The sequence below is a fragment of the Rutidosis leptorrhynchoides genome, chromosome 5 (genome assembly GCF_046630445.1).
Source record: "Rutidosis leptorrhynchoides isolate AG116_Rl617_1_P2 chromosome 5, CSIRO_AGI_Rlap_v1, whole genome shotgun sequence".
Taxonomy (NCBI): domain Eukaryota; kingdom Viridiplantae; phylum Streptophyta; class Magnoliopsida; order Asterales; family Asteraceae; genus Rutidosis; species Rutidosis leptorrhynchoides.
The window spans coordinates 404868861-404887334 of NC_092337.1; positions in this window are offsets into that span (position 1 = coordinate 404868861).

Consider the following 18474-nt stretch of genomic DNA (forward strand, 5'->3'; position numbering starts at 1 on the left):
TATACCGGGTTCCGTCTTCCCGAATATTAAGATGCTTCTCCGATCCTTTGGGTATTTCATCCTTTAAATTTCCCTCTTTTAAAACTCCTTGTTGCGCCTCCTTTATTTGAGTAGTAATGTTATTATGAATTATTATATTCATAGATTTTACTCGAATGGGTTCTCTATCCTTCCTGCTCAAGGCATCGGCTACCACATTTGCCTTCCCCGGGTGGTAACGAATCTCAAAATCGTAATCATTCAATAATTCAATCCACCTACGCTGCCTCATATTCAGTTGTTTCTGATTAAATATGTGTTGAAGACTTTTGTGGTCGGTATATATAATACTTTTGACCCCATATAAGTAGTGCCTCCAAGTCTTTAATGCAAAAACAACCGCGCCTAATTCCAAATCATGCGTCGTATAATTTTGTTCGTGAATCTTCAATTGTCTAGACGCATAAGCAATCACCTTCGTTCGTTGCATTAATACACAACCGAGACCTTGCTTTGATGCGTCACAATAAATCACAAAATCATCATTCCCTTCAGGCAATGACAATATAGGTGCCGTAGTTAGCTTTTTCTTCAATAACTGAAATGCTTTCTCTTGTTCATCATTCCATTCAAATTTCTTCCCTTTATGCGTTAATGCAGTCAAGGGTTTTGCTATTCTGGAAAAGTCTTGGATGAACCTTCTGTAGTAACCAGCTAGTCCTAAAAACTGGCGTATGTGTTTCGGAGTTTTCGGGGTTTCCCACTTTTCAACAGTTTCTATCTTTGCCGGATCCACCTTAATACCTTCTTTGTTCACTATGTGACCGAGGAATTGAACTTCTTCCAACCAAAATGCACACTTTGAAAACTTAGCGTACAATTCTTCCTTCCTCAATACTTCTAACACCTTTCTCAAATGTTCACCGTGTTCTTGGTCATTCTTTGAGTAAATAAGTATGTCATCAATGAAAACAATGACAAACTTGTCAAGGTATGGTCCACACACTCGGTTCATAAGGTCCATGAACACAGCTGGTGCATTAGTTAAACCAAACGGCATGACCATAAACTCGTAATGACCGTAACGTGTTCTGAAAGCAGTCTTTGGAATATCATCTTCTTTCACCCGCATTTGATGATACCCGGAACGTAAGTCAATCTTTGAATAAACAGACGAGCCTTGTAGTTGATCAAATAAGTCGTCGATTCTCGGTAGTGGGTAGCGGTTCTTGATGGTAAGTTTGTTCAACTCTCGGTAGTCGATACACAACCTGAATGTACCATCTTTCTTCTTGACAAACAAAACAGGAGCTCCCCACGGTGATGTGCTTGGTCGAATGAAACCACGCTCTAAAAGTTCTTGTAATTGGCTTTGCAGTTCTTTCATCTCGCTGGGTGCGAGTCTGTAAGGAGCACGAGCTATTGGTGCAGCTCCTGGTACAAGATCTATTTGAAATTCAACGGATCGATGTGGGGGTAATCCCGGTAATTCTTTCGGAAATACATCGGGAAATTCTTTTGCAATGGGAACATCATTGATGCTCTTTTCTTCAGTTTGTACTTTCTCGACGTGTGCTAGAACAGCATAGCAACCTTTTCTTATTAGTTTTTGTGCCTTCAAATTACTAATAAGATGTAGCTTCGTGTTGCCCTTTTCTCCGTACACCATTAAGGGTTTTCCTTTTTCTCGTATAATGCGAATTGCATTTTTGTAACAAACGATCTCTGCTTTCACTTCTTTCAACCAGTCCATACCGATTATCACATCAAAACTCCCTAACTCTACTGGTATCAAATCAATCTTAAATGTTTCGCTAACCAGTTTAATTTCTCGATTCCGACATATATTATCTGCTGAAATTAATTTACCATTTGCTAATTCAAGTAAAAATTTACTATCCAAAGGCGTCAATGGACAACTTAATTTAGCACAAAAATCTCTACTCATATAGCTTCTATCCGCACCCGAATCAAATAAAACGTAAGCAGATTTATTGTTAATAAGAAACGTACCCGTAATAAGCTCCGGGTCTTCCTGTGCCTCTACCGCATTAATATTGAAAACTCTTCCACGGCCTTGTCCATTCGTGTTCTCCTGGTTCGGGCAATTTCTAATAATGTGGCCTGGTTTTCCACATTTATAACAAACTACATTAGCATTACTTGCTCCGACACTACTTGCTCCGCCATTACTCGTTCCGACACCATTTGTTCCTTTCGTTCTATTAACCCCTGGTCCGTAGACCTCACACTTCGCCGCGCTATGACCATTTCTTTTACACTTGTTGCAAAATTTGGTGCAGAACCCCGAGTGATTCTTTTCACACCTTTGGCATAGTTGCTTCTGATTGTTGTTGTTGTTGCGGTTATTATTGTTGTTGGGATGATTGTTGTAGTTGCTGTTGTTGTTGTTGTTGTTGTTGTTGCTGGGCCGTTTGTTGTAGTTGCGATTGATGTTGCGATTGTTGGGATAATTGTTGCGATTATTGTTGTAATTGCTGTTGTTGTTGTATTGGTGATTCTTATCACCGTTTTCCTCCCATTTTCTTTTGACTTGCTTCACATTGGCCTCTTCAGCAGTCTGTTCTTTAATTCTTTCTTCAATCTGGTTCACTAGTTTGTGAGCCATTCTACATGCCTGTTGTATGGAGGCGGGCTCGTGTGAACTTATATCTTCTTGGATTCTTTCCGGTAATCCTTTCACAAACGCGTCGATCTTCTCTTCCTCATCTTCGAATGCTCCCGGACACAATAGGCACAATTCTGTGAATCGTCTTTCGTACGTGGTAATATCAAATCCTTGGGTTCGTAACCCTCTAAGTTCTGTCTTGAGCTTATTGACCTCGGTTCTGGGACGGTACTTCTCGTTCATCAAGTGCTTGAATGCTGACCACGGTAGTGCGTACGCATCATCTTGTCCCACTTGCTCTAGATAGGTATTCCACCATGTTAACGCAGAACCTGTGAAGGTATGCGTAGCGTACTTCACTTTGTCCTCTTCAGTACACTTACTTATGGCAAACACCGATTCAACCTTCTCGGTCCACCGTTTCAATCCGATCGGTCCTTCGGTTCCATCAAATTCCAAAGGTTTGCAGGCAGTGAATTCTTTGTAGGTGCATCCTACACGATTTCCTGTACTGCTAGATCCAAGGTTATTGTTGGTATGTAGCGCAGCCTGTACTGCGGCTATGTTTGAAGCTAGAAAAGTACGGAATTCCTCTTCATTCATATTCACGGTGTGTCGAGTAGTCGGTGCCATTTCCTTCAAAATAGTTAAATGGAACAAGTTAATCATACAGAATATTAAGAGTAGTTAATAGTATTTCGTAGCATAATATGAACTCATTTATAAAAGCTTTTTCTTCATATTAGCGTTTTATAAGTTTAAATTCGGGTAGTACCTACCCGTTAAGTTCATACTTAGTAGCTAATATACAATTCAACTACTACAATTCTATATGAAAACTGATTGTAATAATATTTCGCGTTCAAACTTTTATACAATATTTTACAAACTTACAATACCGCTTATTTTACATAAAGCATGAAATATAGCACACAATAACTTTGATACAAGATAGTTGTGAAGACAATTCTAGCTAGTACACAAGTCGTTCGGCAAAGGCAATAAAGACACGTAATTCATACGTCCAGAAACAAGTCATGCATTCTGGTTTTACTAGGACTACTTCTCATCCTTGGTCTTGTGCAACATAACCGTTATGGCCGTTGATAAGACAGCGTGTTGTAACGTCATCAAAGGGACGAGGGTTACGTAATGTCCAACAGTCCCGTAATAATCTAAAAACCTCATTTCTTACCCCAATTACCGACTCCGTCACTTGTGGAAACGTTTTGTTTAATAGTTGTAGCCCGATGTTCTTGTTCTCACTTTGGTGAGAAGCGAACATTACTAATCCGTAAGCATAACATGCTTCTTTATGTTGCATGTTAGCCGCTTTTTCTAAATCACGAAGTCCAATATTCGGATATATTGAGTCAAAATAATTTCTTAACCCGTTGCGTAAAATAGCATTTGGGTTCCCCGCAATATATGCGTCAAAGTAAACACATCGTAACTTATGGGTTTCCCAATGTGATATCCCCCATCTTTCAAACGAAAGTCTCTTATAAACCAAGACATTCTTGGAACGTTCTTCGAATGTCTTACAAACTGATCTCGCCTTAAATAGTTGTGCCGAAGAATTCTGGCCGACCCTAGACAAGATTTCATCACTCATGTCTCCGGGTAGGTCTCTTAAAATATTGGGTTGTCTATCCATTTTGTGTTTTTAAACTGTAAAATAGACAAGAGTTAGATTCATAAAAAAAAATACTTATTAATACAAGCAATTTTTACATATATCATAAAGCATAAGAACACTATATTCCATATATTACACCACACGAATACAACTATCTTATTCCGACTCGCTCGTTTCTTCTTCTTCGGTTTTGGTTCGTTTTGCCAAGTTTCTAGGGATATATGATGTTCCCCTAATACGAGCCGTCGTTGTCCACATTGGTTTAGAAAAACCTGGTGGTTTAGAGGTTCCCGGGTCATTGTTACAACTTAAGGACTTCGGGGGTTGACGATACATATAAAGTTCATCGGGGTTGGAATTAGATTTCTCTATTTTTATGCCCTTTCCCTTATTATTTTCTTTTGCCTTTTTAAATTCAGTTGGGGTAATTTCTATAACATCATCGGAATTCTCGTCGAAATCCGATTCATCGGAGAATTGGTAATCCTCCCAATATTTTGCTTCCTTGGCGGAAACACCATTGACCATAATTAACTTTGGTCGGTTGGTTGAGGATTTTCTTTTACTTAACCGTTTTATTATTTCCCCCACCGGTTCTATTTCTTCATCCGGTTCCGATTCTTCTTCCGGTTCCGATTCTTCTTCCGGTTCCGACTCTTCTTCCGGTTCCTCTTCGGGAACTTGTGAATCAGTCCACAAATCATTCCAATTTACATTTGACTCTTCATTATTATTAGGTGAGTCAATGGGACTTGTTCTAGAGGTAGACATCTATCACATAATATCAAACACGTTAAGAGATTAATATATCACATAATATTCATATGTTAAAAATATATAGTTTCCAACAAAAATGTTAAGCAATCATTTTTAAAGAAAACACGGTCGAAGTCCAGACTCACTAATGCATCCTAACAAACTCGATAAGACACACTAATGCAAATTTTCTGGTTCTCTAAGACCAACGCTCGGATACCAACTGAAATGTCCCGTTCTTATTGATTAAAAACGTTCCATATTAATTGATTTCGTTGCGAGGTTTTGACCTCTATATGAGACGTTTTTCAAAGACTGCATTCATTTTTAAACAAACCATAACCTTTATTTCATCAATAAAGGTTTAAAAAGCTTTACGTAGATTATCAAATAATGATAATCTAAAATATCCTGTTTACACACGACCATTACATAATGGTTTACAATACAAATATGTTACAACAAAATAAGTTTCTTGAATGCAGTTTTTACACAATATCATACAAGCATGGACTCCAAATCTTGTCCTTATTTAAGTATGCGACAGCGGAAGCTCTTAATAATCACCTGAGAATAAACATGCTTAAAACGTCAACAAAAATGTCGGTGAGTTATAGGTTTAACCTATATATATCAAATCGTAACAATAGACCACATGATTTCATATTTCAATACACATCCCATACATAGAGATAAAAATCATTCATATGGTGAACACCTGGTAACCGACAATAACAAGATGCATATATAAGAATATCCCCATCATTCCGGGACACCCTTCGGATATGATATAAATTTCGAAGTACTAAAGCATCCGGTACTTTGGATGGGGTTTGTTAGGCCCAATAGATCTATCTTTAGGATTCGCGTCAATTAGGGTGTCTGTTCCCTAATTCTTAGATTACCAGACTTAATAAAAAGGGGCATATTCGATTTCGATAATTCAACCATAGAATGTAGTTTCACGTACTTGTGTCTATTTTGTAAATCATTTATAAAACCTGCATGTATTCTCATCCCAAAAATATTAGATTTTAAAAGTGGGACTATAACTCACTTTCACAGATTTTTACTTCGTCGGGAAGTAAGACTTTGCCACTGGTTGATTCACGAACCTATAACAATATATACATATATATCAAAGTATGTTCAAAATATACTTACAACACTTTTAATATATTTTGATGTTTTAAGTTTATTAAGTCAGCTGTCCTCGTTAGTAACCTACAACTAGTTGTCCACAGTTAGATGTACAGAAATAAATCGATAAATATTATCTTGAATCAATCCACGACCCAGTGTATACGTATCTCAGTATTGATCACAACTCAAGCTATATATATTTTGGAATCAACCTCAACCCTGTATAGCTAACTCCAACATTCACATATAGAGTGTCTATGGTTGTTCCGAAATATATATAGATGTGTCGACATGATAGGTCGAAACATTGTATACGTGTCTATGGTATCTCAAGATTACATAATATATAATACAAGTTGATTAAGTTATGGTTGGAATAGATTTGTTATCAATTTTCACGTAGCTAAAATGAGAAAAATTATCCAATCTTGTTTTACCCATAACTTCTTCATTTTAAATCCGTTTTGAGTGAATCAAATTGCTATGGTTTCATATTGAACTCTATTTTATGAATCTAAACAAAAAAAGTATAGGTTTCTAGTCGGAAAAATAAGTTACAAGTCGTTTTTGTAAAGGTAGTCATTTCAGTCGAAAGAACGACGTCTAGATGACCATTTTAGAAAACATACTTCCACTTTGAGTTTAACCATAATTTTTGGATATAGTTTCATGTTCATAATAAAAATCATTTTCTCAGAATAACAACTTTTAAATCAAAGTTTATCATAGTTTTTAATTAACTAACCCAAAACAGCCCGCGGTGTTACTACGACGGCGTAAATCCGGTTTTACGGTGTTTTTCGTGTTTCCAGGTTTTAAATCATTAAGTTAGCATATCATATAGATATAGAACATGTGTTTAGTTGATTTTAAAAGTCAAGTTAGAAGGATTAACTTTTGTTTGCGAACAAGTTTAGAATTAACTAAACTATGTTCTAGTGATTACAAGTTTAAACCTTCGAATAAGATAGCTTTATATGTATGAATCGAATGATGTTATGAACATCATTACTACCTTAAGTTCCTTGGATGAACCTACTGGAAAAGAGAAAAATGGATCTAGCTTCAATGGATCCTTGGATGGCTCAAAGTTCTTGAAGCAAAATCATGACACGAAAACAAGTTCAAGTAAGATCATCACTTGAAATAAGATTGTTATAGTTATATAAATTGAACCAAAGTTTGAATATGATTATTACCTTGTATTAGAATGATAACCTACTGTAAGAAATAAAGATTTCTTGAGGTTGGATGATCACCTTACAAGATTGGAAGTGAGCTAGCAAACTTGAAAGTATTCTTGATTTTATGAAACTAGAACTTTTGGAATTTATGAAGAACACTTAGAACTTGAAGATAGAACTTGAGAGAGTTCAATTAGATGAAGAAAATTGAAGAATGAAAGTGTTTGTAGGTGTTTTTGGTCGTTGGTGTATGGATTAGATATAAATGATATGTAATTTTGTTTTCATGTAAATAAGTCATGAATGATTACTCATATTTTTGTAATCTTATGAGATATTTCATGCTAGTTGCCAAATGATGGTTCCCACATGTGTTAGGTGACTCACATGGGCTGCTAAGAGCTGATCATTGGAGTGTATATACCAATAGCACATACATCTAAAAGCTGTGTATTGTACGAGTACGAATACGGGTGCATACGAGTAGAATTGTTGATGAAACTGAACGAGGATGTAATTGTAAGCATTTTTGTTAAGTAGAAGTATTTTGATAAGTGTCTTGAAGTCTTTCAAAAGTGTATGAATACATATTAAAACACTACATGTATATACATTTTAACTGAGTCGTTAAGTCATCGTTAGTCGTTACATGTAAATGTTGTTTTGAAACCTTTAGGTTAACGATCTTGTTGAATGTTGTTAGCCCATTGTTTATTATAACAAATGAGATGTTAAATTATTATATTATCATGATATTATGATATATAATATATCTTAGTATGATGTATATACAGTTAAATGTCGTTACAACGATAATCGTTACATATATGTCTCGTTTCGAAATCATTAAGTTAGTAGTCTTATTTTTACATATGTATTTCATTGTTAATACACTTAATAATATATTTACTTATCATTTAACATAATTAACCAAGTGTATCAATATCTTAATATAATTCATATGTACCTAGTAAGACGTTGTTATAACGATAATCGTTATATATATCGTTTTCGAGTTTCTTAAATTAATAGTCTCATTTTTATGTATATAACTCATTGTTAAAATACCTAATGAGATACATACTTACAATAAAAACATGTTAACTATATATATAACCATATATATGTCATCGTATAGTTTTTACAAGTTTTAACGTTCGTGAATCACCGGTCAACTTGGGTGGTCAATTGTCTATATGAAACATATTTCAATTAATCAAGTCTTAACAAGTTTGATTGCTTAACATGTTGGAAACATTTAATCATGTAAATATCAATCTCAATTAATATATATAAACATGGAAAAGTTCGGGTCACTACAGGTCGAAGGACAATTGAACATAGGAAACAGTTCAAAAATTTTGAGACTCAATATTAGAGACTTTGCTTATCGTGTCAGAATTATGAAATCATATCGAGAGTTTGATTTAAAATTAGTCGAAATTTTCCGGGTCACTACAGTACCTACTCGTTAAAGAAATTTTGTCCCGAAATTTGAGTGAGGTCGTCATGGCTAACAATAAAAGTGTTTTCATGACGAATATGAGTTAGAGTTTTATCATTATTGATTAATATAGATAAAACGATTCGATCATGTGAAGCGTACGAGTGAAGCTATCACAAAAGAGTGAAAAGTTTCGTCTTAACTTTTGACGTAGTCATGGTGGATTTTCGGAATTCAAGGAATTTAAGGAAATCTTCTAATCAGAAAGAAAATGTAATATCATGATTAATTAGCAAACTGTTGGAATCACGGTAAGGATAGAACTATCAAGAAAATCATCTCTTAATATGTTTAGAGGTTAAGTGGAATGAAAGAGTTATGTAACATGGCACGTGATGAGGGCAAGGTCTGTGAACCATCATCCCATTCCATTAGAAATTCAGCATGTCTTACTGTAATATAACCACGTTGGCCTGACGTCATTATATTATACTAACTCGTGCTTCAATTCCCAACACTTCTCCAGAAACCATTCATAATTCAAACTCGATTTTTTTTATAAAGAAATTTAGAAACTAAAATAGTTTCCTTTATGACGTAACACGGATAGCACGAAGAGATAGATAATTTCGAACAAAGATATTTATGAAGGTATCTTCAGAAATATCTAAGATATTTATAACGAAAGATATGATGATATCTTAGAATTTAAAATATTTAAGTTCAGAAGATGATGAAGAAATTCGTCCGCAAGGATTTAGAGTAAGGAGCAAGGTATTCGCTAAAGATTTCATCAGCTTTTTTAAAACTCAGAAAACTGATTCATAGGCTAAAGCACTTTTCAGAAATTCAGTATTGAAGTTGTGTAAATCCAAGAGATAGAATATATATATATATAATTGTTGTCGTAGAATTGCTGAGGAATTCGAGATTATCGATTGATGCCTCTCAGTATTCGGTATGGTAATTATCGTTACAAGATGCCGATGAGTTCATGATAAGACTCCAATAGATAAATATAGTAATTTGTCGGAGAGATTTAATCCAAGGAGCAACAAGGTTGCTGGTACGTCTGTTGGTAATATGATGGAATATAAAAGGTTCACCGGTAACAATAAAAGAGCACGCATATATATCAAGGTTATAATAAGGTTGTTTCGAATGAAGAGTCAAAGTTGATTTGCTGGAGTTGTGACAAAATTGACTAATTTGAAAAAGAATTGCAAAGTTATTTCCAATAATAATAACACTAAGGGAGTTAGCACAGTTATGTATTAAACGTTTACTCAGGTTCCGAGTGTTTTCAGATGCATAACTATATGCATAAATCTTTCCTTTCGTAGATGAAGTGCGGTTAGTTCATCCCCTCGATTGAGGTGTTTTCAAGAATTATGAAAGGTTTGAACGCAGATTATAATCGTCAAGATACAAATGAGGTTTAAGATGAAATCAAGTGGCAAACTTGAAGAATTGTTTAGTTTCATATGTTATAATCAATATTTTAATTCATTTTAATTGTCCAATCTTGATAGTCCACAGTTAGCAGTCCACAGTCACTAACTCAATAATTCATATATCGTTTATAATATTCGAATTAATTAATACGTGTCGTGACCCGTGTACATGTCTCAGACTCGCTCACAACTCAAAGTATATATATTATTGTAGAATCAACCTCAACCATGTATAGCTAACTCTATCGTTACTGCATATAGAGTGTCTATGGTTATTCCAAATAATATATATAGATGCGTCGATATGATATGTCAAAACCTTGTATACGTGTCCCGATATTTAAAGTGCGTAAAATAAATAACAGAAATTAAATGACGATAAATAAAATTGCGAGAATATAAATTGTGATAAATAAAATGTAATACGGAATTAACAGTTAGCTAGGAACAGTTAGCTAGGAATAGTTAGCGTGGATTCTTAACAGAATTTCTCATAGTTAATTTGTTTGTTTTTAACAAATTTTATTTCATCCAATGTTTTCTTCATTATGCCACTTGTTGGATTCTGATAAGTCAAAATCCAAATATTAAATTGAATGAAAATGGTTATTCTGCGGTGAACGGATTCGTATCTTTGTAGATGTAAGTAGGATAGTAAATGATTGTTAAATCAGATTTGAAGAATGTACAGTGTAACTTATTAATGTGAAATCTAAATATTCCTCGGGTATTACCTACCCGTTAAAATATTTTCACCATTAACAGTTTGTACAAAAGAATTTTTAATTACAATCCTTATGAAAATATATATACAGATATATTTTCTTCAGATGTAATCATGGATTTAATGAGTTAATATAATATTAATCTCATTTGGTTTACCGTTAGAATAAGAGTATATAATCTCTAAAATATTAGAGATTACATAATCGCCATATCGAACGAAGATAAATGATGTAGAATGATTCGTAGAACGATGATTATGCTCGAGGTACAGAATGAGATATTGGGGCATGTGATGTTGAAATTTGTGTTGGTGGTGGTACTGTTGATGTCGGTGATGTTGCTGAAACTGGTACGTTTTGCACCATATTCTCCAAATTGATTACTCGAGCGCGAAGTTCGTTAACTTCTTGTATTACTCCAGGATGATTGTCGGTCGGAACGAGCGGATGAATAAGGTTTAGAATTGTGGATAGAATATAATCGTGTCGAGCTATTCTGGAAATGAGAGAGAAAATGGTGTTTCGGACAGGTTCGCCGGTAAGTGCTTCAGGTTCTTCACCAAGAGGGCAATGTTGTGGGTGGAAGGGATCACCTTCTTCTTGTCTCCAATGATTAAGTAGACTACGAACTCATCAGATGAATTGGGGATGGATGATTGGTTGATTTATTCTGGTGACACTGCTTTCGGAGCTTAGGTGAAACTCCATATCAGAATAACTGTCGAAATCCGAGGAATTCGAACTGGTTGAGGGATTCATCTCGTACGATCAGATGAAGGATTTTTGATAAGAAATAGATTATAGGATGTAGATTAGTACCCTGCAATACATAATTTACATATGCATATATAATACTAAAATTCCATAAGTTACAGATGAATCTACGGAAGCTATTAGGTAAAGTCTATAGTAACAGATACGCTAAGATATGAATTTTGTCTATACACTATCGATGCACTAACTGCAGTAAGACGTGTCTAGACTAAAAATGATAAGTAGGTAATTTTCTAAGGATGATAAGCAAACGATTTCCGACTAGAAATGATAAGCAAAACTTTTGACATGCAGACACGGTCGAAGTCCAGACTCACTAATGCATCTAAACAACTATCAGGTAGACACACTAATACAAGACCTGGTTCGCTAAGACCACCGCTCTGATACCAACTGAAATATACAGTGGGGACAACCACCGTCCCACCCAGTGCCTTCCCAGCTAACCGCCTGGTGACCACTGAGTGTACCTCAGATACTGATTTTAGGGCCTGCCTCTCGGCTACTGCCAACCCTCGTAAGGGATTGCAAGGAGTAAGAGTCAATGCTTCGTCACAGGTAACACTGTGAGAACCTCCTTTACGACTAACCCGCCACACATGGAAGGCGTTATACCAGCTCTGATACCAACTAAAATGCCCCGTTCATATACAATATAAACGATTCACAATAGTTGATTACATCGCGAGGTAATTGACCTCTATATGATACATTTTATAAACATTGCATTCGTTTTTAAAAGACAAACTTTCTTTACATCGAAAGTTGACGGCAAGCATACTATTTCATAATACCTCCAACTATAATTGACTTAATAATAATCTTGATGAGCTCGACGACTCGAATGCAACGTCTTTTGAAATATGTCATGAATGACTCCAAGTAATATCTCTAATATGAGCAAATGCACAGCGAAAGATTTCTTTCATACCTGAGAATAAACATGCTTTCAAGTGTCAACCAAAAGGTTGGTGAGTTCATAGGTTTATCATAAAACAATAAAATTCATCATTTTGATAGACCACAAGATTTAAATCCTGCATGGTACAAATGGGCCCGAATCCTATACCCACCTGTAATGTACATGCGATATCTTTTAAATACAGTACACCTTTTTCGTGTACGAAATGATCTTTCATAAATCTTAGTAACCGTACACATATCTCGTGCACAAAAATAACATACACATAACCTGTGTATAAAATCATTCTCTCGATACATAACATTCACTTTTCATTGCTTTCATAGCTTGGCTTGGTAACCGACCTTAACATATAATGCGCATAATAATATCCCCAAAACAGAACATCTCGTCTGTATAATAATCATATAAACTTCGAAGTACTAAACACCACGCCCACTAGCCCTTCCGTCTAGTGAACATTCTGGGTGGGGGTGTTAAACCCGGTAGCTACCTTTAGGATTCGCGTCAATTAGGCGTGCATTAATTCTCTAAATTAGTGATGTTCCCTAATTCTTAGGTTACCAAACAATAATAATCAGGGAAAAAATATTCATATCAATTGTGGCAATTATCACGTCCACATAATTCAATGGTGGCAATTATCATGTCCACATAATTCATTCGAGGAATATTTTGCTTGTGTCTATCTCGTCAAACATTTATAAAAGCATTTCATGTATTCGCAGTTCAAAATGTATTTCAAAAGCATTTAATAAAGCAGTTGTAAAAGTAGCGCATGTATTCTCAGTCCCAAAAATATAAAGAGTAAAAGGGAGTAAATAAACTCACAATACGATATTTTGTAGTAAAAATATTCGTTCGACTGAACTGAACAATGCAGGATTGGCCTCGGATTCACGAACCTATATTAATCATATGTATATTAAAACACATACTCGTAATCAAACAATTTTATATAATACAGCTTTGTATATTATATATTTAATTTGTATATATATTTGAAAATAATTATTATTTATATAGTTATATATATATATATATATATATATATATATATATATATATATATATATATATATATATATATATATATATATATATATATATATATATATATATATGTGTGTGTTTTTTTTAAAAAAATACCTAAATGGTTATATATGAGTATCTGAATAAAGATTGTTAATATAATTAATTCATACTTATACGTAGTGTTACTTATAAGTGTATTTTATATACATGATAATATATAATATTAATAATAGTAACTAAAATTCGTTTTTCATTATAATGATGATATTAATAATAATGATAATAGTGTTAATAATTCTATAAATGATACTATTAATGATAGTTTTTATAATGAATCTCATAATCACGATAATAACAGTAGTTCATAATAAAATAAATAATTCAATAGTAATGGTAATGAAAATAATAATTTTGATAATAATACCTAATACTTACTAATAATAATAATTATAACAGTCTTATTTCTAATGATAGTCTTAATAATAATACATTTGTTAATAATAAAAATAATAAAAATTCTAAAATGGTACTAATGCTAATGTTAATGATAATTATCATAGTTTGTGTTATTTTCATACTAATAATAATAAAAATAAATCTTATTCGTAATAATATTTATAATAATCATAGCGATGGTAAACATTAATAATCTTGTATAATAATAATTTCGATAATGATATTAATACTAATCCTAAATGATAATAATAATACTAATAATAATACAATTGCTTAATAATAATACCAATCACTAATAACATTAATAATAATAACAATAATAATTAATAATAATAATAATAATAATAATAACAATAATAATAATGAGAATAATAATAATAACTACCTCACTAGAAAAAGCTCCAAAAAGAAATTAACCCCCTCAGCCCGGGCTCGAACCCGCGACCTCACGATCATCCAAACACGCCTAACCATCTAACTGATCGAATGTTTTCAGTTAATCTCCATATCTAATTATTTTATCCTATTGATGTTGGGTTTATGTGCTTTAACCCGAGTAGAAACCCAAACGGCCCAGCAGCGTGTAGTTGGGCTGCTACAGTAACATGCATCAATATAATCACCAAAAATATTTTGTTGTAGCCTGGGATCGAACTCACAACCAAGCGTAAACTAACAAACACCCTGAACCATTGAACCATTGTTACTTTCTTGAATTAACTAGCAAGTTAAATTTATTTAAACTTATGATACTTATTGTCTTCTTCATAAACAAAACCCATTTAATTCTCTTCATTATAACTTCATCATCTTCATCACTTCTAATCATCAATTCGTTATCATCATTAATTTCACAGTTTCATTTCCTATTTCCTCTTCTTCGTGTATTATCATATCACCTTAATACATCATCATCTTCGTTACTTTATCATCACAAAATTATTATCATGCTCGTAAAAAAAAATAAAGAAGGAGAACAAAATATAGCAAGTAATAGCGACAACAGTGACCTTAACATTGAATTACGTGATGCCATCATTACTGTTTTGTTACAGTATCATTTCGGGGTTTATAAAGATGTTGATTTTGACTAGAAACAAAACAGTGGCATAGCATCAACCTTGCGAATAAAAATGGTGTTGTAGGGTGTCGGTTTCAAGGTTGAAGATGGTTATATATATTGATCGTGGGTGTAGCAGGTAGGTGGTGGTGGTTTGCGACACCTTCGAAACAACAATAAGAGAGAGAAACAAGAGAAGTAGTGATGGTTGAGGATGGTTCATCGGTTAAGAGAGAGAGATATCGAGAGAGGTGTGACAAGGGTTGATGGTGGTGTTGATGATGTTGGCGGAGGTGGCAGATGTAGGTGGTGATAGGATGGAGCCGGTGGTGGCAGCCGGTGATGGTGCCAAAGGTAGGATCATGGAGGTCGATGGTTTAGATGAAGATGGTTGTACTAGTTGAGATTGATGATTGTTTGAAGAGGAGATGGTGTGTGTAGTTATATGTATATATATGATTATATATATATATATATATATATATATATATATATATATATATATATATATATATATATATAATCACTAATGTGATTCTTGAATTGAAAAAGAACAAATAATCAAACAGTCCCAATAGTGCCCAACAGTATAGCAGCCAGAGTATTTGTTTGATTCTACCGACAACTTACACGGGTATTATATCGTGTACATTGCTAAACAGTTAAAATATAAAAGTGTTCCTAAAAATCTTAAACTTTTAGATTAAATATAATTAATTATTTCACTCATTAACTGTTTGAAACCTGATCAAAAAGGTTCGATAATTGTTTATTTTCTGTTCCAATTTATATGTACGGAGTACTAATATTTAAACTTAAAAAGGTAAAAATATTTTTAACAAGCCTAAAATCTTCGTAATCAATTTACTGTTCAATTTTTATTTTAAATCATCATAAACAGGTACTGGATCTATATTAAAACTAACGAAACGTCAACCGAGTGTCACTGACGTTTACTAATTAGGCTCGAAATAAATTATTTTTAATATATTCTCTTTCTATATGCAAACAGTTTTAAATAGAAAGTTTTAACTACTAAAATATATTATATATTTTTAAACAATTAGATTTAATATAATTTTTATATATTTACAAGTAATTTTTATATATACATATATATACATATCTATATATTTATAATAGTAGTTTTCATTACATCGCATACTATTTTACATATTTATTTCTAACAATTTTAATCATATAATATTTTAAATAATATTTCAAATTATTATTATTATTATATATATATATATATATATATATATATATATATATATACATACATATATATATATATATATATATATACATATATATATATATATACATATATATATATATACATATATATATATATATATATATATATACACATATATATATATATATATATATATATATATATATATATATATATATACATATATATATATATATACATATATATATTTAAATATGTATGCATCTACTTACAATTAGTTGTTCGTGAATCGTCGGAAATGGTCGAAGGTCAATTGAACAAAGGAAACAGTTCAAAATTTTTGAGACTCAATATTAGAGACTTTGCTTATCGTGTCAGAATTATGAAATCGTATCGAGAGTTTGATTTAAAATTAGTCGAAATTTTCCCGGTCACTACACTATTTCATCGCTAACAGTTTCCATAACATCCTCTTTGTGAATCTCCTCAACCCATAAACTGCAATTTGATAAGTTATCAACATTGGCTTTGCCGTAAGTAGCTATAGAAGCCGGATCTTTGGTTTCAATTAAGGCGTGCAGGGTGTCTGCTTGTGAAAGATTATGCGACTTTCTGTCGATGTGTAAAACCATTCCGAACGAATTAGCTACCTCGATAGCACAATTAGCAGAAACACAATCGTATGGGATGCCTTTAATTGCAATTTTTGTGAACCATGAAAACATGAGTTTCCTTTGGATCATCGGAATAACTTCCGTGAATTCTAAAGAACTCATAGTCGGGCCTAAGGTCATTCTTTTGAAGCTATCTTCATCACTAGCGTGCACGATGTAACCGTAAGGTCCCCACATGGAGATTGATTCAATGGCAATGAATCTACTTTTGAGCCACTTTAGTAATTTGAGAGTTTTGATGGGTTCTTTATCTATGATTAAGGTCGTTAAATGTAGCCAATTGCAAGTTACCTGATTCTGTGACAGATTAATTGCAGGTTTGGAGTCACTGGAAAACAAGTTTGCAGGCTGTTGATGAAACGGATCTTGTGGAAGAATGTAGGTGTTAAGGTCTTTTTTTGCATAGCCTACATAGATTCACCTACCATTGAGTAAAGTTCCATTAATCGACTTGACTATTAAATCGGCTTGGAGAACACTCTCTAATTTAACAAAGGCAAAAGCTCTATCTTGTTTCCATGATATGCCTTCGATAGAGCCATAATTGGACAGTAGATCTTTGATAATTGTTGGATTTGTGTATCTTGAAATTCCACCCAAAAAAATCGTTGATTTCCTTGGGAACGAAGGGTGCTTGACAGATTGATGATGTTGTTTGTGTTGTGAGGATGTGGATTTTGAATTGTGGTGTGGAATTGTGATTGAATTTGGGTAGGAGGGATGAAACGATTGAGGTTTTTGAGAGAGGTTCGGCATAACTAGTTGTAAATGGAACAGAAAGAAATTTATCAAGGAGATCGATGATGACAGTTTGTAATGTTATAACATGTTACTTATTAATGTAATAAAAAAATATAATTTTTAATATTACAATTTTTTTTATATTTTATTTAGTATCTCATAGATCATACTTATAGATCAAATTTTAAACTTTTCATCGATCTTTTTTCATAAATTGTAACAAAACTCTTAGTTAAACGCAATTAGCTATTTTTCACTTCTTAATCTAAAAATTGCTAATATCACACATTTTTATTATACTTATTCTAAGATTAAGATTTATAATTAAATACATAATATATTTGTCATATAACTTTTAATAAAAAAAAAAATGACGTATTATACTAAAAATAACTTACATAATTTTTAACATATTTAAAAATATAAATTCATAATGTGAATCATCCAAAATTCAAAATTGTACTACCTCCGTCTCATTCCAATAGTCCACAGACAAAAAACACGCAGTTTTAGGAAATCCCACTAACTTCATTTCTCCACCAATGAAATATCTTCTCTCTCCAGATCCACCAATGAAATATCTTCTTTTCTTTCTATTTATGGAAGTGGACTATCAGAATGGGACAGCCCAAAATAGAATAATGGTCTATTGGAATGA